At 37.7% G+C, this 27,905-nt stretch overlaps 1 protein-coding gene across 1 annotated transcript in view; it reads right to left on the bottom strand.

Moving 5' to 3' along the window:
- LOC116716158 (E3 ubiquitin-protein ligase Midline-1-like) overlaps positions 1-3,953 on the bottom strand; it is a 36,870-nt gene extending 32,917 nt beyond the window's left edge. Inside the window, exon 1 of the mRNA XM_032557034.1 lies at positions 3,652-3,953. The gene's annotated coding sequence lies outside the window, so the exon portion shown is untranslated. The remainder of the gene's footprint in view (positions 1-3,651) is intronic.
- Positions 3,954-27,905: the final 23,952 nt, after the last annotated feature.

The following is a 27,905-nucleotide window of genomic DNA, read 5'->3' as shown; positions in this document are numbered from 1 at the left end:
AACTTTGAAGAACTGGACTGTTCTTCAAAGTTTATAAGTTTTTTTTCTCATAATGTTCCTTATGAGAAAAAAATTGAAAAGTGTCAAATGTAACCAGACTAGTATGAAGTGAAACTAGATTAAAACCCCAAACATAAAAGTCTTTGAGACTATATTTTTTACATTGATGCAACTTAAGGTACAAATGACTCTAAAGTTGGGAATCTGACTGGTTTGAATGAATTTGGACTTATTTTGGTAATCTCTGCACAGAACAGTTTGGGTCCCAAAATGCAGTCTGAAAATAGTTAGTTGAAACAGAGTTATATTAATCTTGCAAGTTTAGCTTGTTTGTCCCAACCTGTTGAGGCTACTGCACTCTTTGCTTGTTTTCCTTAGTGCCCCTTAGCTTAGCTACCAGGTTTTGCTCCTTAGACTTAGACATAAAAGTATATTTCAAGTGAGTGACCTCTGTCAACACAACAGAGAATAACTACTTTGTATTTTATATCATACAAGTTTTAAACACAAATTGTGAGAACTGAGCTTGAAGCTAACGCTATAATTTTCGAAATCTGGGTTTGTCAACGCCATGCTACTCAGTCTCACACCTCTGAGTAGAGCAAGGTTAAATTTATACATTTTCACATTTCCTCTCTCAGCTATTGATTTTACTGCACTACAGCATCATTCCCACCTGTCAAAAACATACAGTGTGAGTTGAATGGAGGAGAATAAATGTATGTCTTGAACAAACTAACAAAAGTTTGAGTTGGGTTTATTAGCATCAGAGCAGCCCAAGTGTGCACAAACAGCTTCTTTTGGCCAAGGATTTTGATTTTTTTTGCTGCACATCAGGGTTTTTGCAGGCTTGCAGTTGTTGTTGTGTCTCTTCTTAGAGTATTTAGTGATTCATAGCAGAAAAGGCCTGAACCAACCAGTTCTTTACTACCAGTTGCAAGAAGAACAAGATGCTTTTTAAAAGCAGCTGTTTATTAATTGGAACAATTTGGTCGTAATTTTGTTCATGTTTATACTTTGAAGTTTATTTTGTTTTCTTCTGCAAATGTCTATAAACTTAATGCTCAGGAAATAGCATCTTGTCTTTCTCTCACTGAATTGTTTACTACCTTTTGTACATAGTGAAATGTTGAGCACTTTAAATTCTAAGGACTCAGTTGGGCCTAAAACAACAGATTATTGGTCTACAATTCAAAAGGTTTCCATAATTTTATGGTGATTATTCTCGTTGATCTTTGAAACATTGGCTGCTGGTAATACCACCATAATTTTGTTGCATCTCAAGGAGAATACACAACATCAAGTAAATAGCATTCAGCCTTGCCTTTCCTTCACCTGAACACTGCAGAGTGCATCATTTGATCACCACATAAGCCCCATAAAGCTGCCACAGCTTTATTTGGGTATGTAAGAAAAATTCCTTAGCACTTAGACGATTCTTATACCACACATATGCACTTAGACGGGATTTTCTGATGGATACAGTTTCTCCACCAGATCTAGTTTGTCATTAGACGTTTTTTTTAATTTTTAAAAATTCAGACTTTTAATTCTTTTATTTTCACTGTTGAATTTCTTGATCTCAAATTCAATAGCACATCTTACATTATATAAATCACCCTATAAATATGTTTAAAAACCTTACAGACCCTATTTTATTGCAATGGCACAAAAAGAAAGAAAAGTTTTAATCTCTGAATATAAACTGAATTGTGTGTGAATGAATAAACTGAATATTCATGTATTTCCAACATCTATTGGCACTCTTAGAAAATTTCTTTAAAACATTTTAAGTGCTTTTTTTTTTTTTGCTTCTACTTGCCAAGTAAATTATAAGTTGTTTCATTTGTGTATGACTGTGTTGTGAAAAACAGAAGTCCACTTCTCTTGGCCTTTATTCTAAATGGACAAACAAAAGGCCAATCTAGTAAGGCAGCCATTTGTTGTAACAAATATTATGCAGTATTGTATACACTGCTCTGCAACTTACTGTGGAGAGTTCTTCCAACTTTAGAATAAAAAGCTGAAGGACCCACTTATCCCCACCACAGGACTACTGAATAAACCAGTTGCACCCATTGTCACACTTCTGGAAGTTACCATGACAACATCACTCATTTTACTTGGTTGGTGATTAAAAAAACCCACTGGAGTGGATAAAATGAAGTGAATTGGAGAGGAATGAGACTAAAAAAAAAAATTGTATTTCCCATTTCAGGAATGTTTAGATAGCAATTAGCAGTTCTGCGTCCCTCCAGCGTGAACTAGACGTTCGACTTTGAAGATCAAAATAAGCATTTAGAGTGATAAGCATTCCATTAGTTTTACCTCCCTGTTTATCACGTTAGCCACACATTGGTGAGATAAAGAGATATTTTTGGTAGAAATGCTATCAGCAATAGGCCTTTTTTTCCTCAATATCAAAGCAGCAATGATCAAAGTTATAGCCTTGATTCTAAATAAGATAGAGTAACTTAGCCTTTAGATAAGTTTACATAAACTGCATGAAGAGTCCCGCAAGGAATAGAAGCAAGTTTAAAAGGCTGTTTGAGATAATTGTCTGCAAAGTTCCCACGGTCCATATCCAGGTGGGGCAGGGAGGGGGAAGAGACGGATCTGAGTGCTGCTCTGCTTCTTTCTGAAGGCCGCCCAGGCTGACAATGTCTCACTGAGACATGTTTGTGGAAACAGGAAAAGAAACAGGAACACTACTGTCGTTGCTATATTGGTCGACGTTCTGACCGCTTCAAACCAAATACCCCACAAAGCTTTTTTTTTTTTTTTCTTAGATTTAGTCGTTGTTCATTGAGACATTCTCAAAAGCAACAATTTTCTCGATCTCTCTGATCCGTTGCAGGTGAGACTGATGAGTGGTAGCATCGAGCTTGTGTTGCCCGGCTGTGACACACTCAACACAGAAGACACGCGTGCAGCGAGGCGTACCAAACACGCCTCAGCACAGAGCGTCCGAGTTTCTTTGAGGCTAATATAATGCACAATCAAGTGGGCTGTACTCTACATAAATGTAATAAAAATAATCACACATATACTTATTCACATGAACAAATGCACTCAGTCTAAAGTTGCATTTAAATTAGGTAAAAAAATTCAAAGACTTGCCAGGTAAAAAAAAAAAAAAAAAACCTAATTTGCAAAACCAGAGTTTAAGCACAAACAGTATACGTAACCCTTCCTTCTGCAGATGTGTGTTCTGAGTTTTGAGAGACCACACAGATGAAAGTGGGTCACAAAACCCAGAATCAAACTCCACCCCAAAATCAAAAGTATCACAAGAAATTGGATAATCGGGGTTGAATTAAGTTGTCAAGACGCCTACAGACTGCGGAGCCGTATAGAGTCGAGATAAATGACTCACACCTCCTGTGATGAAAGCAGACTTTGTGTTGTACATATGTTCAGCAACTGTTTCTGTAGAAGTTTCTCCTGGTCTACGAAGCTGAATGGTTGAGTTCTAAAGCCAGCACTCTGTTATTATCATTCTTGTAAACCTGCCACATCTCCTGGGTTCCACTGAGAATTCAGTCGGGAGGGTTATAGCATGCGGGAAACCCCCCAGGGACTCCCAAACTTCAGCAAAAGATCACAAACTGCCTATTGTGGAAAAACCCACACAACCTCTTCTGCTCTTACCTTCCACATGATTAAAATCCCATCATCCAAAAACAAAGTGAAAAAGATGGTAAGATGGAGAGCTGTAGAGGGAGACTGGCAGCTCTCTTTTGCTCTATCTCACGCTCTCTCTCTCCTCTCTCTCTTCTCTGTGGGATGCAGGAAGGTTGACGGTGGCGGCTGAAACAGCAGCGAGGAGAAATCCCAGGAGGCAGTGAGGATGTGAGTACGTCTCCGTGGCTGTGTCATCACCTCTCATGACATGTTTCCTCCTCTGCCTGTGTAAGCTTTTCCATCCAGACCCAGCAGAGAGAGAGAGAGAGACGGGACAAACTAGTGCACCGCCCCCTCACTGTTCCCCCTCCTCTCTCCCCCCTTCAGTCTGTTCATTCCTTGCTCCCTGTTTCACTGTATTCAAATGTGCCAGTGAGCTGCCCTGCCTTTAAGTAGGCCAATCACTGGCCACAGAGAGGTGGACTCTGATCTGGCGATGTGTTGCTACATAATGTGCCTGCCTGCTGATTTTATTTCATTTTTTCAATATGTCTGCTTGCATGGAAACTCGTGTGGATATGCGGCTGTAGCACATTTAGGCACTCTTGAAAGCCAGGTACAGACCAATGACATTTGTCTGACTTTGGACGAAAAGTCAATGAATAAATAGGACGCTCTAAATTAAGAACAAACTGGATTCTAGAGAGATGCTAACTTTTGCAAGCCTTCAAAATGTTTACTTGTTAGCTGTCAAATTAAAACATGACACTCAGGCCTCTTTAATTGTGAACTGGATAATATTAGAGAAACATAAACATAACATAACATAAACTCAGTCTTTATTTTTAAATCAGGATGATTATATTGATTGCATATAGCCTTCTGTCTTCTTAAACCAAGCCATTTTAATGTCATCACATTGTCCATAATACAAATCTTGGTCACTAAAACGTTTATCAGTCATGGGTATAAAATGCATCAAAAGTCCATCTGTTGGGGTAAAGAGATTGTTGAACAGATTTTAAATACATACGGCAATTGCGATATTACATTTTACTTTTACATTTTAATTTCTACATTATTTGATTTTTACATAAGTCTTGCATACATTAAGTTAAAATGACATTTGAAACATTTGACAGATGAAGACTATTTTTGGCAAAATTGGAATTTTGAGTGAAGAAAGATTTGGAGTTTCTCAAAGCTCCACACTCAGGCCTCTTTTATTCAGTATCTATGTGCCCCTTATGTCTTAGCTGTGTTAAATGTGTACATTTGTATTTTTTGTCTTTTTCTCTTGCACAACACTTAACTTACCTTGTGTATAGACTGTGTTATGCAAAAGACCTTGGTGTATTTCTTATCACCTGCCACTATAAACAGGCTGGTTTTTGTTTATGTAAGGCAACAAATTTTATTGCTCTGCATTGATAAACAGGAAGATTTAAGCACAGCCACTTCCTTTGATAGTGCATCTATAAAAAAAGAACTGACTGCTTGAATTGCTGTAAAAGATGTATCGTGAGCAGAATCCTGTTCTGTGTGTGTGCAAAGTTGCATAAAATGTGAATCCAACAGCTAAGTAAACAAAAGAAGTAAGACAAACTTGTGTAAAAATGCTAATCTAAGGCTTAATTAACTTTCCAACTTATTTTCTTTCTTTCTCCAGTTTATTCTGTTAAGCAGTGGCTGTAAATATTTAAAGTGGAAAACTGTAAATTTGTTTTTATCATGACGTCCTCATTCATAAATATTGCCGTTTAATTTTCAAACTTCCAAACACACTGTGCCCTATTAAAATTATAGTTACAACAAAACTAAAACTATCTGATAGTGTGGAACTTGTATTGCAGTAAGTCTGTTCATTAGCAGTTGAATGGCCACACAGATTGAGTTTATGGTTTATATACAAACTAAAGAGTAATTTAACATTTGAACAGCTTTTTCTTTTCATCTCAGCTTTTGATTGCAGATCAAGATAGTTATGTTCATTTACATAACTATCTAGTTATTTATATAACTATCTACAACATGTTGGTTCTTTTGTTTGAAAGAACAAAAGTGACCAAATTGGGTCTCCAGTGCACAACTCAATCAATATCATACCTGCTTTCAGGACCTTGTAAACCTAACAACCTAGAAACCTACAAAGCTCAGTGTTTAGGTCAAGCTGGATGAAATGCCGCTTGGGATCTGAACTGTATTAAAAATTAAAATTCTGGCATCATTCGAGTAATGTTCTGACACCACTGTTACTCTGATGTATGCAATCATCAACAGGCCACACATCCATTGAACAAATTCTTTAAAACATGTATTTTTTATCAAGAAAACATCTGTATACTGATAACTTAATAGGCTTCAAGATGGGACTGACACAGATGCTGTGTTCTCTGTTTGGTAGAGCTTCCTGCTTTTGGTCGGCCAGATGCTTAACTCTTTGATCTTTGTCAAACAATGCAAGGACAAATTGTGACTTGAGTGTATTAATATTTATAGGTTTGTTTGGCTTTGAAATGTGATAATAAATCCTCGCGTTCACAGCAGTCCCATTAAACTCAGATTACAACCAGCTGCAACGAGGTTTATGTTTGAGAGACTCGAAGCAAGATCAATTTATAATTTTATGCATCAAGATGGATGGTATTTTGGGAATGTGTTTTTGTTTTGTATTGAACAAATGAATAAACTGAGAGCTGACATGACTTAAGCTGTTGAAGTGAAAACAAATTGAGAAATAAAAAGACACAGGTTTGTCAAATAAAGCTGTCTTCAGACTCAAGATGAATAGAAGCCATAAAGAAGTCACTCCCTCATCAGTAAAACGAATCTCCCACTAGAGTTTTTCCCATTGTTTCCCTGACGTCACCGTGGCTCTCCCTAAACCTTAAAACCTCAGCTGTTTTGGCTGCTACTCATGAATCTTGCTCGCTATTTTTTTTTCTATGGCCTACAAGAAAAGCTGCTTAAAATAATCTCCAAGATGCAAGTCGGCAAGCTGCACACTATGACTGCAGTGTTTGGTTGAATATCCCCGACGTTAATCAGCTATATGATTGGACGTCACAGCTCTCTTCATCCTGGCCATTGCACATCACAACAAGCAAAATGAATAAAAACAATCTGCTTAAATCTTTTATTTTGAGGTTTTTCAGCTCATGTGATATAAAAGCATTTAAGCCGGTAGCACATCGGTTGTTGAATAATGAATAATCCCTGGCATTTGGCCTTGTGAAAATTGAGTTCTGTGGATAGAAGTGTGGAACATGGTTTTACTTAGCAAAGGTTTGTGGGTATATTCTGCTCTGTGTTCAGTACAGTAACTTCTTTGTACCAGAAATGTTCTGCTGGGATAAAATTGAGTTAAACATATCAGCTTGAATGTGGTAGTTACCAGACAGAAAGCTAATATAAACCTAAAACCACTAAAAAGACAGAAAAAGATTCTTTGTGCATTTAAGTTCACCCATTCTTTGATCAGTTTTAATCTGAAGGAGTGGCGATCTTAACTAATTCCTTATTACTCAGACATTCACATTGTACATTGTGTGTTTTTCTTGTGGTCGGAGTGGAATCAGTTGAGGTGAGGCGGTTGCCAAAGAATGTTCTTTTGGAAAGGGACACAAACAGTTTCCATCTCGGGTCAGTTCTCTGAAAGAGCAGTACTCGCTCTCCGACTCTCCAAACCAATCATACAATTCATCAATAAGACAAAATAAAGGACCCATAGGTTTACAAACAATGCTATCTAAAAATAGGATGCGCCACGTCACAAATCACCCTTAACTTATTGAAAGTAAATATGCTTTGGAACAAAATTCTGGTATCCTTTTAGTAGCTACAATAATTGGGGAAAAAGAGTGGAATTGGCTAAACATTAGCTGTAGTTAGCAATGTTAAGTAATTGGACCACCCTGAGTCTGCAGGACCTCAGGGACAACTAGAACATTTTTTGACCTCAAATCTGGAAAACCTGCATTTTTCCAGATTTGACTGTTTGTTGTCTCCAGTTTGTTATTTTTCTTGCTGCTTTGCCAATTATACTACAGCACTGCGTTGCTTCTACAGGTATTGCATCAGTTGATGTTTCTGAGCTGACCAATTAGCTGTACTTGGTGTTTTTGTAGCTGTGAGATGAGGCAAGAATATCTGGAAAAAGTCCATGCATGCATGCTGAAAAACAGGCAACCTCCACACAGAGAAACCCCCAGACTGGGACCGTCTTCACGCACGACAATAACGCTACCAACTTCACTGCCATCCAGGTCTTGATTTTGAACAATTTGTGAAGTTTCCCTAAAACTCTGGGGGGGGTTCTGCACCACCTGGATTAGTTTATTAGCATGTAAAATATGTTGGGATTTTCTTCAGCACAGGGAGCTTTATGCAACCCTGTTCAGTGATGTAATCTGCCTACTTTCTTGATGACTCACAGAAGACTTTCCAGTAAACCTTCGGAGACATAAGCTTCATGTTCTTTTTGTATTGTGTTATTTCATGATGTGGTCTTGTTCCAGTGTAATGAGGATCTTTTGCATTATGTTCGTCATCTCCTCTTAGACTTTGAGATCATGGTGGCCGAATTTATTTCACTCCTTTTGCATTTATTCGATTGGATTCTGGTACTTGGCCAGCTTCCCATGTCTTTTTTAAAAGTTGCACTTCTTCTCCAGGTTGGATTCATTTCAGGCAGTGCTGCACGCTGACTTCAATAGAGTGAGAAAATTTGTTTTGTTAGATTAGTGTCTTGTGCTTTATGGTCGCAGACTGATTCCATTTTGTCACTGCTACGTCTCATAGATTGAGGTGCAGGTCTAGCTTTGTCCGGTGTTCTATCATTTTTCTCTTTGGAAGGTTTCCAAAAGCTTTCTTTAGAATTAAAGGACAATGACACAAGGACTCTACATTCATCTAAGGAACACAATAGATAACCGAATGCTAGGTTTCTTTGTCCTACCTCTTTAGAAAACAGACCTTTTTTGTTGCTGACTTTGTGGGGCCATTTAATCTTCATTTATTGATTCTTAAGACAGAACAAATCAGCCAATCACATGGTGCGAGATTCCTATGCTCTTTGTCATTTCCCAAATCTGAAAGAGTCAAGAGCCTTTTGTTATTCAACGGTGTACAATTCAGATGCCAAGGCATCAAAATTGCACACGGTTTCTCCGTTTTCAGTTTTGAATAATGAAATTATTACTCATCAACTGTAATTTAAGGCTTTGTGCATTTAATCTTGGATAGTCAAGTTGAAATTAAGATAGATATTTTTTTTCTCAAGTCTTATGTGGAAAAAAAAAAAAAGTTAAAAAGCCCTGTACCACACTATAGATCTACAAAGTGGTCTTTAAAGAAAAAATATCCACTTAGTAGCCATTGTGTGAATTTTCTCGCTTTGATCAAGAGTTGGTTCTGCTGGCATCTGCCCCCAAAGTCATGTGTCCAGTAGTTTAAGGATCAGTATGTATTTTGTATGGTACTTTGAAAAGTTATTCAGGATATTTTTGATTTGACTTATGATGCAAAAAGCTATCTTTTTAATCAAATAATGAACATGCATGTAAACATCACTTTAAATATCCAAAAGATGAAAAAAGTGCTTCACAGCATAAACAAAACAGAATTGAACAAAAACATTTGAGTCTTTCATAAAGTCAGCCCTATTGCTTATTTATTTTAAGCTAACTGCCTTGGTAAAATGCATTGTGGTCTTGCACTTGCCTTTTATTGTAAACCTACCGATAACCCCGGTACACACACACACATTTCTCAATTTAGGAAAGGCAATACGCTCAGAGTTTAAAAGCAACCTTATTTTTAATGATCAGGAATGAGTGGAATGCTGCCTCTCCTCTCGCAGGGTGAGACCATCACGCAGATACAGGACGACAGGGTTACGACTTAAAACGTTTCCTGGGGCCATGTGCACAGTGGGTACTTTTGGATTTGAAGGATTCGCCTTGCACATATGTGCAGATACACCCACAGGACTTTAATGCCTTGAACGGCTCTTCGCCAGCCTCCCAGGTTGAATAAATGTAAATTGACAGATACTGGAGGCCATTGTGCGCACCAAATATGTTGACTCCATCTGCATGTGGCATCTTTACAACTAAGAGGTGCAACACTTTGTTGGCTGAAACTGGGGTAAAAATCTTCATACAGTCATGCATACTGAAATATTCTGTATCAGTGTCTGTCTAGACGACCCCTGATGGCCTTTTTTTCAAGCTGACCTCTAGTTTTCTTGAGCATGGGGTTACATTCATGACAGGAAGGGTCTGGTTTTAATAAGCTCCAGGAAGACCTACAGCTGGTCCAGGAGGGGAGCTGGAGGGGAAGTAGTTCTATTCTTTGTTTTAGAGCAATTTTTCTAGAGTAAACTATTCATCCCAGGAGAATTAAATACCCTAAAAAGGTGTAAAGAAGGCAGCAGATGGAGACGGATTATAGAAATAAAATGAGGGAGGGGCACAGGAGAAAAGAATCTTGGGTATCATTAGGAGAATCTCTTAAAATTTGCAAGAACAAAGTTCATTACTTTGTTTCTGTGTCTTACTGTTTGAATAACTAGAGCTGAAACTTGGTTGTATGAACTGATTGTAGAGAGAACGGGGAAAGCAAAGCTTAAGGTGCATCAAAAAAAGAGGCAAACAGTCATAGGAGATGATTGTGACTCACTAACTCAAACTGAGGTCAGACAATCTATGGAAATATTTTGATTTGCTCATTCCTCTGTGTCCCTAATAAGGAGCGTGAGGCAACTGAGGTCATAGTGAATCATAATGTTCTTTGAGTAAACAGTAGCTGTGGTTCTATTTAACCAATGGCTACTTTTTCTTCTAAGAGAGAGAGAGGATTATCATCATATTTTGCAACCATAACTAAAAAGAATAAAGATCTGGAGTGTAGCTGAACCTGAAAGCAAATTCTGTTTTACATCAGGCAACCATCTAAACCCACTGCCTTAATCTGAGAGCCTGAGGTCTTTCTGGAGCTCCGATTCTCTGTAACAACACACTAACCAGTGAACGTGTCCTTTTACAGTAAGACGAGCTCATCTTTTAAGCCTAAAGGCACAAATATGTATGTGCAGACATGAAAACGGGCTGTTTGTAAGAAACAAACGGGCGCATTTGCACATTTGCATATATACATGTCAGGCAGCATTATCATTAGCCGCTAGCATGCCTAACATATCCGCAAACTGTCTAGAGAAAAGTCACATCATCACCTCTTATCCTCCGCCCAAAGCGGCGCCGCGCTGCATCAGATGACAACTGCGTAAACCTTCAAAAATATTCTTTTAATTGTAGAAATCACTCACCATGTTTGGATTAGCAAAGGTTTTATATAAAGAGAAGGCAGTTAAATATAGCTACTGTTTTATTTATGTTACAGGAAATCCCTTTAATGTTTGCGTCATGTATTTAATTTTTATATACTCACATCTTGTACTGCCATGATGTTTGACTTTCATGGTTCAGTTTTTGAAACTATACAAGGAGACTCCATTGACTCCAATTTATTGTACAAATTATCAGTGACATGATTTTCTAATGCAGTTCTTCACAATCTTCAAACCTAGAATGTTTGAAAGTGGTATTTAGTTTTATTCCATGCATAAAAACACAAATGACAACACTGGGATAGTTTCCAGCCTCTTAACCCTCCAAACGTATTTTGAAATGTTATCTTTATAATGACCAACAATTTTCCACTCTGCTTTTGTTTTTAATAAACTTTTTGCTTGATGTGAAATATAACTAATGTAATAACTAATATTGCAGCGAAGCTTAGATAGATTAGATTTCTCTGTCACTGACTGGAACCCTTAATCGCATTATATAAAATCTTAATCAGATTTCAACTAACTTAGACATTTCATCAGTTACCTTCTATTGAGTCTAATGGGATATGGTGGGATGACTTAATGTTTCTGAAAACCAAATATGTCTGGTTCATATCAGAAACTACTCAGTGAATAAAAAGCTACTCTGAGAGGCAAACTTACCTTTAAGCCGATATGCTATTTCAAGCACCACAGCATAAATTTATTATATTAAAATTCTCATCCACTGGAAAGTAACATCTGGCTGCCATTTTGGATAGGGCAACATAGGGTGTAATGATGCATAAAACTGTGCTGTTTTCCTTTTTAGGTAAGATTAAAAGCCGGCTGAGTTTTAAAAACATGCTTGAAGTTTAAGGAAAGTTGTTGCAACATTTTATTTAAAAGGTGGTCACCTGCAAGAAAAATACCCACAATCCTAGTGGCATCAGAGCAAAGCAAAAATACTTTTTCTTCATAATTGTCTTTTTTTTGTGGGTGATTTTAGTAAATCACTGTCCAGTTTTTCTGAGAAGGTTGAAAAAGCATATAAGTGATTGTAAAATCAAGTTTTTCTAAAATATAGTTTTCAAAAAGGCATAGTTTTTTGTTTTTTATGATATGTCCATTGAAACATATCCAGATGATAAACAAGCGTCTATAACCACAATGTCTGAAATCTCTTGGTGTAATCACTATGCATATTTTTCCTGACAAAAATATCCCAATGTTTTGAATAAAAATGTGCCTTAATTTTACAGTCAAGGACAACTGATGTGCTACAGAGAATCTATGCAGGAATTGTGTCCAGAATGGTTGTATATAGGTAGGAAACTGGTATAATAGATGTCCAAGCTATTTTAAAAACTTCCTTCTCTTCACTTACGATTTAGTCATAGAAATCTTCACTTCATGATCTGAAATCCCAAGCAGGAGACTTTGAATAGCTTCTTTGAATAGCCATTTTTTGTGCTCTGATGCCCTGGTTCACTGTTCTAAACGTCACTCCAAAACAACTTGCAGCAATTTCCACGTTTGCCTTTTGGTAACCTTTTCTCTTTGTATATTTCTCTATTTTGGATATGGAAATTAATGTAGCTATCATGAGCTACATGCCTGAACACATCAGAAAAGGAAAAAGTTGTAAAAGTGATGATTTATGCCCTTTTAAATGACATTTCTATAATGGTGACCTTTCCAGAAGACAGTCCCCATTCGCCTGCAAATGATACAGTTAACTGAAAATGAACCCATTCGAGCTGACATGCAGATTCCCACACAGAACAAAATGTACATCCTAATTTAGGCAACCACATTTGACGATTTAAAGCCGGTATATTTATTTATAAAGCCAGATATTTTTACAGTCATGCTTCCTTAAGATTAGCTTTCCCGCTGTGGAAAAAATTGACTTTTTCCCAGGTGTGCTGAATGACGGCATGGAGCATGAATAAGTTATAAGCGAAAGTCAAGCTCCCGAGCCCCAATGGCTGTCGCCCCTGCTGTGTAGAGTGTGAATATGTGTGTGGTGGTTCATCTAATGCCATGATTAATGTCCTTTGGGCTGCCTAAAGTACAGAGAATTTTCTGATTTATGTGCGTGTCACTGCCTGTGACCGCGAGGACACACACACAAACTCGCACACATGCTTACTCCTATTTTGTTAACATCTTCTTTGACAAAATCTGCATGTGGGAAAGGAAAGAAAGTGGGAATTGCAAATGAAAGTAAAATGTACTAAAAGTGACTGGCAGGAGTTAAGCACCGGAACTTTAATCAAAGGACATGCATTTTGTATGAGGGTTTGCAGGTGGCTTTACATAGTTTCAGAGTTGGTGATTAATAATTAATTGCATAAGTGATGGACTCAGTTGGATCATTATTGGCATAAAATATTAATCAAATCTGGCTCAGGTCTGATTTGTATGAAGCTGAAATTATTGTCTAGTGATCAACCTGTTCAAGGCATACAAACTGTTAGGACCAAGAGAAAAATGCAAATTATGCCTTTAAAAGACTCCCAGTGGCGAATGATTTTTGCTTTCTCACATCATTTATAAAATAATTTTGTAAAATGTATAAAACCAGACATCAGAGTAAAGCATTTTTTATCACTTAATCTCATAATTACAGTGGAAAATGGTTCTTGCCAATTTTGAAACAAATGAAAATGAAATGAAAATGTCTTATCACTTCGACAACGTAGCTGTCTCATGTTTTTTTTTATTTTTATTTGAACTTGGAGGTGCAATCTCAATAAAACAAGTTCACATTTAAAGTTTTACACAATAATCACATAATAACTTGGAGCTATTTAAAGATATATATATATTTTAATTAAGCAACTTTTTGCTGTGCTGCTGATGGGCCTTAGCATGGATGCACAACTTGACCATTTGCAACTTTTTGTTTTATTGCAGATTCATGAGGCAAAAAGAAGTAATGACAAGACCTTTGGTTCTTCAAGGACATTTTGAAATGATGTGCAGAAAAGCAGAGTAAGGTAGGTTGTTAAGTCTTTTGAATTTTTTTTTGTTGTTGTTTTTTGTCCTGGGTTTGTTGTTGGGTAGTGTGGCCATGGCGTGCAATCTTAGGAAAACAAGTTTTCCGAAAGCTAAATGTTTTCAAAGAAAGCTTAATTGAAGAGGAAAAGATATTCTACGCTGTATAGACAAAACTCTGAGACGGTTCTCATGCAGTATTTAGATAGTGATGCCAACAGGCAGTTATGCTGTCAAACTGAGGAGCATCTCAGGAAACACAGCTTCTTAAAGTCACTGACATTTGCGTCAAACATGCTGGGGCGCTCTACGTGTCTTGCTTTCCGATCCATCCTGAACTGTCCCCTCAGGCGAAACCAACACCTTGTTTCCATTTTTCTACCATCGGTTCAGATGAATACCACCAGGAACAAACATAAAGACCCAGTTTTCCAACTCTGATATAAACAGACTCTAGATTTTCAATCTATAAAAAAATCCGCACAGCACTTCCCAAGAAAACGAGGGAATCTAAACCTGTGCAAAACACGGAATATAAATAGTTGTTCATCCTTAAGAAGTAGCACAGAAATCCATAGCAACAGCTTGCGAATATAAGACTGACGTCTAGCAACGAGGGTAATCACTTTCCCATAACTGCTTACTTAGTTAGTCCAACCAGAACACATTGACCCAATCCAGCTTGTAGGACATCTATTGAATTTTTGCTCCAGCTAATCAAAGAGCCAATTAAAGCTGTCAGTACATTGTGCACTAAGGGGAACCAATAGCTAGCACACTGAGCTTCACAGAATTTGTTCAGGCCATAGTGTGTCAGCAGGTACTTCTCTTGGAAAGACAGTATCATTATTCAAATGTGAAACTTGTGGAAAAAAGTTTTTTTTATTCCACTCAACTTCAACCTTTAATTTGTGTTTTCAAACCCTTTACATACATGTATTGCATGTTAGACTGTCTTCTGCTGTCCTCAAGAAGCACAAGTTCTATAATTGGTTGTTTAACTGCAAGTTTGGAAAAACATCCAATTTTCACAATGTTTGGTTTATTGTGTGCAGCGATGCTAATGCAAGCGAACAAAAGTCACGATTTTAACTACAATGATAAAATTCTGCAGTCATTCATATTACAACATCAGACACTCAATATAAAAGCTTTATAAAGTATCATTTAATAAACAACTTCCATCTGAAAGTCATCGCTGAAATTGATGCTTATTGGACCCGGCAATGTTTTTCCTAGTTTGTTAATGTCCAGTTTCAGTGACTGTATTGTGTTCCTAGTTAGCAGGATTGGCTAACTATCCCATTAGTGTGTTTTTCTGTTGCTGTAGCCCATCTACATCCATACTCAACACAATGTGCATTCAGATATTGCTTTGCACATGCATCGGTTGTATCGCAACTGTTTATTTAAGCTGCTTTTTGTTCCATCTTTGTGAACTGGTCTATTTTCCTTCAACCCTCACGAGACTTCCTTTTTTGTCAACACACCTGCTGCTCACTGGATGTTTTCTCTTCCTTTGGAGGCTTAGAAATTCTTGTGCATTGAAAATCAGAAGTTTCTGAAATATTCAATCTAGGTAATCTGGCACAAACAGTGCTACATTCAAAGTTTACTTGCATCCTGTTACTCAGTTTGAAATTTTGAAAGTCATCTTCACCACATCAAGAACCCTAACCGCATTCTGCTGCCACGATCAGCTGATTTGGCTAATTGTGTTAACAAGCAATTGAACGGGCGCGCATCAAGTGTTGTGTGAGTACATTTGCATTTTCGCCTCCATTGTCTGTCAGTGTCAGTGTCAGCTGCAAGCTCCTATGAATGTAGCTCCACTTGTAGAAATATTCGAACACTTTAAACTCTCGTAAGACCCTTCTAATGTTCTGTAGTGGCTTGCACAAAAGGACAATATGTTGAGAGAAGCAGATTCCCAGCACAGCTGAAGAACAGCTTTGCAAAAGCTGTGTGGTTGGCAGAGATGGAACTGAACAGAGCACTTGACTAGTTCACAGCCCATCTTATCACTGAGTGTCTTTGGCTCTCTACGGCTTTGTCATAGTACAGATTAACATTCAAGTCCCATGTTTGGTCACCCGAAGAACAAACCAGTCCATTCATATTTCCCAGCGCCCCCCGGGTGGATAAAAAGAGACCACTGCAAATACATTGCCGCAAATTCTATTTGTGCTGCCACCCACTTCTCTCCAAATTCGGCGCGACGCCTTTTTTTCTCCATTCAAACTTGCTTTCTTCAGTTTCGGTATAAGGGAAGGAAGTGGCTTGAAGCCAGTGTTCTGCTGCTGGGGAGCTGAAACATGAATGCCAAGATGGATGGGATTTTATAGCTGGAATGTTGGGGGTGGGTTGGCCGGGCATGAAAAAGATTTGACACACTGGCACTCAGTGATGCCAAGGCCCCAGCGCTCGACACCCTGCTGAGCAGCAAATATAGCTGAGAGGGTGTTATAACTGGAAGTAATTTCAGCATATCAAAGAGGGAAGAAGAATATTAAGTTTTAAAAACATCAAACATGCAATAAAAATATCTGTATTGTATTTCCAATTGCATTTTAAGCTGAAAATGATTTCTCATTTGTACAAAACGTAGTGAAGAGAGTTAAAGAGATTTACGCGCTCTACTCAATTTTCCTCCGACACCATCCTCTTAGAAGTTAATATATACTGCTGGTTTGTCACACTGCTTGTTTTTAGCTTGGCCTCCATAGCTCCAGGTATTCCCACTGTCACCTTCTGCTTCTTTCAACCAACACTTTCCCTCCCACACATGTCAGAGCTGATAAGAGAGTGAGGCTCATAGTATAGAAAATATGAACTTGGAATGCTATAAGCAACAATTTCTGAGACTCTGATGGCTGCCTGGAGCTGTTGATACAGTACAACTGAATGATGTACAGCCAGCCTAAGGAATGAGCAACCTGGGCCGCTGAATAGGTGCCTAAAATCATCAGGGGCTCCATTTATGTTAGGTTTATTTATTTATTTTTTACATGAGTTATGCATTAGCAGTAAATTTACACGTCAAAACTTGTGATTCTTGATGCGGAAAAGTTTATATGTAAATTAGTATTGGAAGACTGTAATGTATTTTTGTCTGGGTAGAATATTTTGTTGTGGAATAGATAAACATTCTATAATCTCCTCATATGCTGAAGTAAAGATAAATTGATTTGGTACATCAGCAGGTGAAACTAATATATTCAATCCAGCAGATGGCCGTTATCAGTGTGTGAATGTGTGTGTGAATGGGTGACATTTTGAAGCCTTTATTTCTCCCGAATTATTACCATCGGAATTTTCAAAAATTCAATTCTGTGGCTGAATCAAAGTAGCGTGATACAAATCTCATTTAAAATAAATAAAACATAGACTGTCAAGTTGAAAAATGAGTGAAGAAAACGCGCTGTGAACCAACAGCATAAATGCATTTAATTAATCTTGCTGTACAGACCTGCTCTGCTACTCACAGAGAAATGCAATACTTTCTGCACCACCAACTAAATGCATTCCAGTTCATTATTCAATACTTAGCTCTGTGTGTGTTTCTGTGCTGGTGAAAAATTAAACCCACACAGATTTGCTGCAGCAATGTTGCCAGATTGCAAACATGTGCATATCGATAAAGGAAAACACTTTTATTGTCTTCTAAACTTGAAACAATCTTACTGAAGATCTTAGCAAAGTTGTCCATAATTCATAGGAGCACATATACCATGTTTGTATTATTTATTTGCCATGTCAGGTGCCTTTTACTGCTTTACAGTGAAGAATGAGGTAGTATTTAAATTCTCATTGAGTTTTATGTACACCAAAAGGAGCAATTCATCATGGAGAGGGATTCACTTTTTCAAATGTTTTTGAAGGATTGATGAATAAATTCAGTTTGGAAGCAGCTGTGGAAACTGTCCATTAATCATTGCCCCTTCCTTCTGTACAAGTTTGCAAGAGTTGATCTATTGACTTAAACAGCCGTTTAATAGTCCAAAGTCTTGTTTATGTAGCTTAAAATTATTTCTGTTTTTCAGGAGACTTTCTTGTATGTATTGGAAGAGACCCAAATAATTCTGAATTCTTATCACAACTCAGAAAATTTTAAATGCAGGGAATTTTAAACTTAAAATACAGGGAATTATATATAGTGGTTTGTTTTATTGCCTCAGACTGAGAAAATGTCTATCAAAGTCAAAATATCAATAAATGTTAATTAAAAATAAATTAATTTGTTATTTAAGCAATAACAAAAGTAATAGTCTCCACTCTTGCGTGCATCATGCTGCAACTGACTTGAACATAAAAAAATGAATATACTCTAAATTTGCAGATGATGGCAACAACAAAGATTAAAAGGGAACTGTGCTGTCCAATGAAGCACTTTACCCATTTTTAGGAACATAAAACAAAACAAATAGCATTTTGAAGGAAACAGAAACTTCATTGGTTTTGTGCTTTTTTCTTTCTGAAAAATAGCTATAGAATGCATAGGGTAACAAAATATTTTGTATTATATAACAAGCTGATATCAGACTGTATTTCTATATTGAAGGTTAGTTTGAGAGGTTTTTGGGAATGTATAGTGAAGCATCAATTTAAAAAATCCATTATACAGCTAATGATGGCAAAATAGCTCAAGTTCACACCCAGAGACAAAAGCTGCTCTGGAACAATGATAGCCACACACACGCACATGCCTGCATTCGACAGCCAAGCTGAGACCACATGGAGTAATTAACCCCTGAATTTCCCATCATCCATTTGTGACCAACTCCACCCTTTAGATGTATGACATCTCATTTTAATGTGCCACAAAGGGGAAGAAAAACCTCTAAAACTACAGCCTATTGAGGATTTTATTTTTTTTCCCCCAGTAAATGTGAATTAGGCAACAAAGGAGGCACTTACATTGAAGAGCCTGACATGGTCCTCTGGGAGATAAAAGAACAGGGCAGTCACTCCACTCTCAGAAAACAATAGAAACACTGAAGAAAGAGCAGGAGAGCCGGGGAAAGTGAGGGGGCGAGAAAGACGGCAAGTTGGAGACTTTGGTAGAAAAAAAAACGAGAGCAATAGGAAACAAGTTTATCCATCCACAGACACAGCATTCAAATCAAAGCACTTTGGTTCTTTTCCTCCTCCTTCTGTTCATCTTTGTCCCCCCACCACCACGACCCGCGCCTTCAGGTTTGACTTGTCATGTGCTCCGGCTCAGGCTAGCGTGAAGCGGACTGAAGAAACCGAGGTTTGATCTCCAGGTTAGGAATGTCATACTTCCATTTGGAGAAACATGAGTTGTTGTTTTTAAACTCCTCAATTTGATCACAACTCAATACTAAATGGGGTGGGCATTTTGCATACTGTGTCACTGGCATACGATGATGCAAACTGCCTCTTCTGTGGTTAAAACTCTCCCCTCCCCAACCTGCTTTTAACTTTCAGTGGCTGTCGCAGAGGGGAGCAGCTGAACAGAACAACTAATAGTCCCCAGGTTCACTTTGAGTACTTCAGGCTGAAAATAAAAACAACTGAAGAGTAGAAAAATCTAAGGCTTATATACATTTTCATGGCATCGTATGAAATCAACTAAGCAAAGAAATTGCAACCAAACTAGACATCACCCAAGAAAACAATTAAAATTTTAAAAACTCTAGTGTTCTAGGTCATTTTCAAATATGGTTGCAAGCTCTGTGCTCAGAAGACTATATCCTTGTCACTTTTGCTGACTTGCTACACAGCTTGTATTTCTGGGTGAATGTCCCAACTTTGCGAAAAACAATGCCATACTTGACTTGTTGACATGACTGAAAATTGACTCAGTTACACATCTTGTCATGATATCATGAAATGACGAAGTCTCAAGTATTGACATAATTATTTTTAGACAGGAAATGTCTCTGCCTGTTTCATGGATGTCAGTGACGCGGTAAAAAAAAAAAAAAAAAAGGGTAGACGCGTGGGCATGTTGACTTGACTGACAGGTGTCTTAGTCTATCACACTCAGCTGTTTTATTTATACCGTGTTGAGCTTTCGAAATATTTTAGTGGCCCCAGACGCTGCAAATGGATGAGTTCTTGTAGAAGCATCAAAACATGTAAAACTAAAAAATGTCAAAATATACAATCTGCTCACAAGAGGAGGATATTTTATGGCATACTGTGCACTTTTTATAAGCTCAGAAGCTCACTCAAAACTTTTATTAATGCAATATATGATACAAAACTCAACACCAATGCACGAGTGTTTCAGACTACCATATTTTAAAGCTGCCTCATATGTCTTTAGAGATGGACTGAAGCCATATGGCTAAATAGAAGAGATTAACCCCTTTGCTAATGTTCTGAATGAGGACAGTAATTATGCCCCCTGTTGACAGGGAACATGGTTTTAAAGACGGAGGGTGGTCTAAACAACATCAGTCGCTAAGTTGAGCCCCATCAAAGAGTTTGTGTCCTGCTGATGAGTGAAGACATTCCTATTCATCAACTGATTCGGTGATGGAAGAGAAGACTGATTACACCGAATAATGAGATACGCTGTTCTCTTTAGAGAAGACCGTTTAGTGCTTCGTGAGGATTTCAGAGGACGTCTGGCTGATTTTCCATGTAGTTGCTTAATCATGAATATGGCCATAATCCTGATAGGAGAATTTGCGTCACAGAGAAATCTGTTTGGTTTTTTTTTTCCCTCTGAAACTTCTTATTCTGCATATTGCTTTGATATGTTTTTTGTACACTGTAAACAATGAGTGCATTTAAGATGAGGCAGAGCTCAAAGCTGCTTTTCATTTGAACTCCTTCGAAGCTGCAAACGACCAGCTTCATTGTTCATTGGGGGAACAATGAAGACTGGGCTGTGGCTGTCTTCATTGTTTCCCCAAGCTCTAAAATTCAGTCCTCAAGTATTCCACAGCACCCTTTGCTGAGTTTTTGACATTTTTATCCTTTCGTTGAAGAAGTCTATTGACACTTAAGCAGGGTTTTCGATGTCCTCACCTTATCAGTGTTACCAGTGTGCCTCACAAATTCAGGTTAGTCAGTCGGCGCCTTTAAGACACTTTGGACACGTTATACTGCAATGCGGCGAAACAAGTCAGATTACTGGATTCTACTGTGAAAACCTGCATTGAATTTTGAAAAGAACAAGCTTGAATAAGATCACTGGGAGCTGTGTCTCTGCTGCTGACAAACTAATCATTATGGTTGTGTTATGGAAAATAATGGAGATGTCTTACACTTTTGGCGTGTTTTATTTTTAAGTTTCTATTTCTAATTTATGTAATACCCATCAGTCACCACAAGGTGTATTGGGTTATAAACCAGCACTTTTACTTCACAATGTATAAAGATACTTAAGATTATAGATGAAGAATCCACATAGTGTGTTTTCAGTTGTTGAGTTGAAAACCTTTGGTACACTATTGTATCAGTGGGAGTTGATAATCAGCAAGTGACTTGTTTTAAGACTAAAACAACCTTTTTATTAACCCTCTATGGCATGACTTTTTATTTTTGGGGGGAAAAAATATTTTCCTGCATTCTTTGGGAGCTTGGTGGTCCCTAATTACATGTCAATCATAAAATCGGACTCTGACACCTCCTGGAACCAGATTTGGGTTTGTTGCCTCAGGGTAACATTGGTCTAGAACACCAAGATTTTCTACACTGATTATGAGAAATGAAATACAAATCAAACAAAAACTATATTCATGAAAAAACTTTGTTTTGGACAAAAATATGTCAAAAATCATGCCCCCCAAAAAATAAAATAAAGGAGCAATGTGAGGTACAGATATGTGGTTTGTTGCCTGAGGGCAACGCCATGCCATAGAGGGTTAAGGTGCCTATATCATCCTGAAAAAACAGGCTATAATTTAGAGAACAGATTCTAATGCTTGAGGGATTTTTGAAATGCCGCGAAATTAACAGTCTCTTAAGCTGTCAAGAAACACTGTCTATTGACATTATTCTGGTAATTTTGGGCATGTGGGAATAAGAATCTAAATAAGGCTAGATTAACTAGATATGAGTTTTGATGTTGAGGATAGACAGATCTGAATTTGTGCCTTTTCCATTAGAGCGGGTGGCGCAGTTTATTTCTGCTGTGGATCAGTTGAACCTTCAACATACTTCAATGATGATGATGAATGAGATGATATCTTCCAATCCATGAAGTTTATTTCTGTGTTGACAGTTTGCTCACACATCCCAGGATGTGCTCTGCACACAGCTTGAAAGAGAAACAAACGGGTCAAAGCCGCTTGAAATTTTGCATCAGCAGCTTTTTCTCTCCGCTTCATCTTCACGTGTGGGGGGTCAGCTTTATACCATTGGGTATCACTGACATATATGCAAGGCCTGTTGACCCATTTAGCCCATCTGTGCTGCAGGAAAAAATACAAGAAAGTTGTTTTTTTTTTCCTGGAGATGAATCATAGAGGTGACTGTTACATCATGATGGTGTATCTCACTTTATCAGCTGAGCCAAACTGCCTGTTGAGACTTCATCAAAAAGTTGCTCATACATCACCAGCCTTCAGTGCAAGGCAGCAGTGTTTTGGGTCAAACATCAATGGGAATCAGTGAAAAAAAAAAGAAGAAGAAATATTATGACCGTGTCAGATGGCATATATTTTTTTCACAGGTTGCCTAAATTTGCATTTGACAAGAAAACTGTCAGTGTCAGTCTAAATGTTTTCTATCATTACTTACATCAAACGAGAAAAACTATTCTGAAGAAAAAAATAGCTTATATTCACTATATTTACAGTATCTTACAATAAATCCTAAAGCATTTTTAGATATGGCATTCTTTGAATGTAAATGAACGAGGGCTTAAATATTTCGCCTTTAATAGAACTATAGTCGGTTTCTGAAGAAAAAAAATATTTGTGCTGGTGTTACTGGATGCCATTTGACACGGCTGATCGTAAGTTAGTTTGGTTTTAAAATGTTGACATCTTGGTTTTCAAATCTTTAGTGCTCCCTTTAGTGCAGAGGATAACAAAAAAAAACAATGTTACTCTGTCATATGTCAGCATTGTTCAGATTTAGGTATATTGCTTGAAAATGTGGACATTTCATGTATTTTATAAGCCATTTTCTGGGTAAATGTTCCACTACATTGGAACAACCATATGCTACAACAAAGAAAAATAATTGTTGGAGGAACAACTAGGGTATTTTACATAATGTGCTCTAAAAAGCAGATGGACCATAATGAGGAACAACTACTGACTTGGGATCTTATTTAACTTAAAGAAAGCAGCTACAAAGAAATGACATGATAGTTGCGGGTTGAGCCCAAGGGCACCAGTTACTGTATCCTTTGGGGGCCAGTCACTATCACTGTATCATTAAATTACAAGACTTGTGTGTCGAGCTGGATTTAGTTTAAGTTCTCTGTTGACGTTAACTGAAAATAGCCTATGGATGACCTACTGTACTTCCTCATGATTTTAAAACTGGTCTACATTCTTTTAATTTTTTTTTTTGCAGGACTCTTCCCCGTCTCCAAGACATAATTCAACCGTGTATCCAAGCTTTTATTCTTTCATGCTATAAAACAGGCATTTTTTTAAAACAAGAAATTGGTGAATAAGTTTATATTTATTATAGCTCATCTCTAATTATTCCTGGTTCAAAACTACAAATACAGTAGGCTAACTAATCCTTAGTTAACATATCCTTTAGCAATGTTTGCTTTGTGTCCTTGGCTTTCTGGATCTCCCCTAAGTTCCTTCAAACAACATGTGACCAAGTACTTCAATATTTTTCTCATTTGACAGTGAAGCTTTTCTCCAGAAGGCATTTGACTCGTTCTTGTGGGTGTTCAGTCTCTTAATCAAGCTTGAAGTTATCAGTTGTAGAGCAGAGAGCTTCTTTCATCGCTGGCATCCTCTCATTCCATAGCAGTGTGGTACTTACATCACTATGGAAAGTTAGACCATTTTCCAGTAGGTCTTAGTTCATGTCAGAATGGAGTCTTGGTGGTTCTTGGATTGTTCCTGATCCTCTAACTCAATTACCGTTTATGGCAACTACCGAGTGCCTACCAGCTAGTGATATAAATCTCAGAAAGAACCAATGGTTCAAACATGCAAATCTCACACTCTTCTTTCTCTTGCTGTTTGTTGCAGTTTTCTCCCCCACCACTCTAACACAGTATTACAACACATTTCAGCTCTACATCCCCTTTACCCAGTCATATGTGACTTTCATGAGCCACATTACTTAGCATGCATCTGTCTCATCCCCATGCCTTCATCACCCATGACGACGCCTCAGGGATAAGGAACATGTGTGTGCGGGGGGAGGGCCAAAAATGTCACGACCACTTACTCTTCTGCTCCTGCCCTTACTGCCTAACTCCCTCCACCCGGGGATCTCCTTTAATTACCCTATACGTGCTTTACCAACTGTAGCCAGAGATGGACTCAGCTGTGGGAAACAAACAAGTGTGCTGACCTGGAAAAAGAAAGCCTCAACTCCGAAAGGCCCTGAGGCTTTATAGGGTGCTATAAGGGATAACAGCTGGCTGGCTTTCAAGTATTTGCAACATCATTCCCATCAGACTCAGTTGAACTTGTTTGCGATGAGCTAACAAATGCTATGAGCTGCTGTTTGGCAACTCATGCAGAACAGCAGACTCTATATGTTCAGTACCTTATGAAAGTACTTAAATCTTCTGTGCTCCACATTTTTTCCTCATTATAACCACAAAATTTAAGATTTGTGGAACACCAGCACAAAGTGGCACATAATTATGTAGAAAAACAAGATTTTCACTTTATGAGCAAAAATCTGAAAAATGTCAAATGTATTTGTATTCAGGCAGAGATTTACCTTCCAGTATGATACAGATTCCAAACATACAGCAAGATCTACAATGGATCAAAGCATATTCAAAGTCGAGCTCAGAAGCATTGAATTGAAAAGTGATCTTCAGAGGCATCTGGTTGAGCTTGAAGACATTTTCTAAGACATTTCAGTGTGTAGATATGAAACATGGTTGAGGTACAATCCATGGTTGAGGGCCAGCCATCTTTATTGCCCTCGTTGTTAGATAACAGACCCTGTCTCACAATGCCTTTCCATACTGCTAACTCCACAGAGCATGAACAGTAATTTAATCAAGCCCTCTGACTTTCCTAAAGGGCAATTGTTAGAACAAACACAATTAATAAAAAGGGTGACTTTTCTGCTCTTTGTTCCCCTTTTCTCATTTGAGTGGCTGAGCAGAATCCCCTGGTGGCATCCTGACTCAATTTGCATCTAGAAATTCAAACCTGGCCTTTTTTCCACTAAATATTCATAAGTTTTACATAAACAGCAAACAGTTTCCCAAGAAGAATTAAAGAAGAGGAATTATAAGTGCTAAAGGCTAAACACTTATTGCTAAAACAGTGACACATTCATTGACTGCACAGCATTTGTGGCTCAAGCCATTGTTTAAGTAAAAAGTGTACATCAGATTATAGTCCTCAAGGAGACTATTTATCACTCTTAAATGGCAATCTTTCACTAAGGATGGTACTTGGACAAAAGTTGGACCTCTTTGGGATTTCTTTGCTAAAGCTGAGGGTTATTATCAGGCCAAATGCAGCTCCAAGATGACTGAGTTCCCATAGGATAGTTCTGATTGTAACAAGGTTAATTAACAAGAGTTGGGAACTAGAAGCAGGAATAAAATTGTGAATAATCTGTTAGTGATTGGGAATTTTAAGAAATAGTACAGAGCAGGATACATTTAATCAATTTTGGGTATCCTGCAGTTTCAAACAAGATTAATGTTTTTTTCAGAGAAGTGTGTTGTCCAGATTCCTGGATCCTCTTTTCTACAAGATTCAGGTGTAGGAGTTGAGATGGCCATCGAGAAAGGTTGATTGTGTGTCTCGTGAACCATTCCTGTGTTGGTTTGGCACTATGTTCTGAATTATTTAATTGAAAAATGCAGTGAACACTCATTTTCAGGTTTCCATCAAAAACCTCCATATTTTTATGATGCCATGGACTCTGTAAATACTAAGGCTCTTTTAAGAGAAACACGCCCACGGCATTACAGACTCCACTTCACAAGTGGGCAGAAATGCTTTCCAACATACTGATTCATTGTTTCATCCTAGATCCAAATTGAAAGTTGGCTGCTTTCTCTGGCCTCTTATTAAAAAACCTCAAATCCTATGATTTGAGGAAAGAATTATGAAAATCTCAGTTTTTAAAAGCAATGAATGATTCAGATTTCAATTAGCTTATGCTAAGAGTAAAACATTTTCAAATGGAATTATTATAGATTCCACAAATCTTTTTACACTGTCTATGTTGCCTTTACGCTAAAAAGTAAAGCTCGAATCCCCCAAGCCTCCAATATTATGCTGTTTTCCATAAATACCAGAATCTGGGTCTTTACAAAGAAAAGAAAACTGACTGGTTTGACTTAAAACTTAAGAGAAATCCTGCAACCAGTCATGAAAGTTAATCTACAAAGATTTGAAGGGACTGCACATTTCCTGCCTAAGGACCACTCACACACTGGCTAGGTCATCCAGCCACCAGTAGAAGGTCAGTGGGTGGAGGATTGTTCCCCACAGCACTAAAAGTAAAGGATTAAAGGTCAACCAAAGACCAAACCGCTCTGACACAGACAGTTGTGTGAGTGTGTGAATAGTAATGGCTGGTTGGTGTGTTCATGTATGGGGTCGGTTCTAGCTGTTCTAGCTGCATATATGATTTTCTGGTTAACTGAGTTTGTGCTCTATGTGCATCCTGCTGCTGAGCCATGTGAGAGGATTACTGTGCTGCCAGCTTTACAGTATGCCAACATCTGTCTTCTACTGGAAGTCTTCAATTATGAATCTCCTCACCTGCTTGTAAGAGTCACAAAGCTTCCCAAATGTACAGCACATGCAGTTCCACCAGAAGGTATGAAAAACACTTGGCTCTGTCCACATTTTGTAATGTTGCAGATTTTGTTTCTAAAACCTGAATCTGAACCTTTCAGATGGTTTTATGGGAGTACTTCAAACATAAAAATATGTGTTCACTTATTTTCTTTCTTGTAAGATGTAATAAAAATTTTGTAAGATTACAACATTGGGTGAATTAGATAGCAGAATTTCCTCTGACCAGAGCAAGCTATGAATAAAAAAAACAATCATATGTTTATTACACATCATATAATTTAAAATATCACTATCAAAAGGAATTTTTTAGCACAGAAAGTCGCTTGTCAGTCATTGATGACTGTGAAAAGTCCAATTAATTTAGATACATTAGTATACAACCATACTATTGTGCAGCAATTGTCATTTTAAAATGAATGTGCTCAGCCCCATATACACAAACTCAACCCAAACTATTTACACATCCTCTACACTCATCTTCATGCTTTTCAGTAGAAACTATTCTTGTCTTTAGAGAAACACAGGTGTACATCACACCTAACTAGAGTAACTGGATGGCAGTGTTCAGGCAAGTTTCTTCACATTACATGACAAGCTAAGTTTAGATTTGCTTCCTTGGTAAACTTGCAAGTACCTCTCTCTGAATGAACCGAGCCATTGGTCTGATTTTTCATCATTTGTTCTTCTTCTTCTCAGTTTCTGGCATTGTTGAGTTTACTAAATGGAAGCACGGCTAAAATCTGTTTCATGGCATTACATGAAAGAGAGTATCATGTTTCTGCTTACCAGCATATTCTGCTTCCAGTAATTTTCACAAACAAGAAGGGTGTGATGAAACAAGACACAAATAGAAAGATTATTTCATAAAACCGGCTCTAGGCTTAATTCATGTCAGTTCTGTCATTTTTATTCACTATTAAATCTCATGTATTTGTCTTGATTTAATTCAAAAAAGTCTTTTGTGGGGTGGGATTAGCTTTTTCACAATGTTCAAATATTTCTGTGATCATATTTTTTCATTCTGAGTTCATTCTTGG

Source organism: Xiphophorus hellerii, chromosome 24 (assembly GCF_003331165.1).
Source record: "Xiphophorus hellerii strain 12219 chromosome 24, Xiphophorus_hellerii-4.1, whole genome shotgun sequence".
Classification (NCBI taxonomy): Eukaryota; Metazoa; Chordata; class Actinopteri; order Cyprinodontiformes; family Poeciliidae; genus Xiphophorus; species Xiphophorus hellerii.
This window is presented reverse-complemented; position numbering and strand designations above follow the sequence as displayed.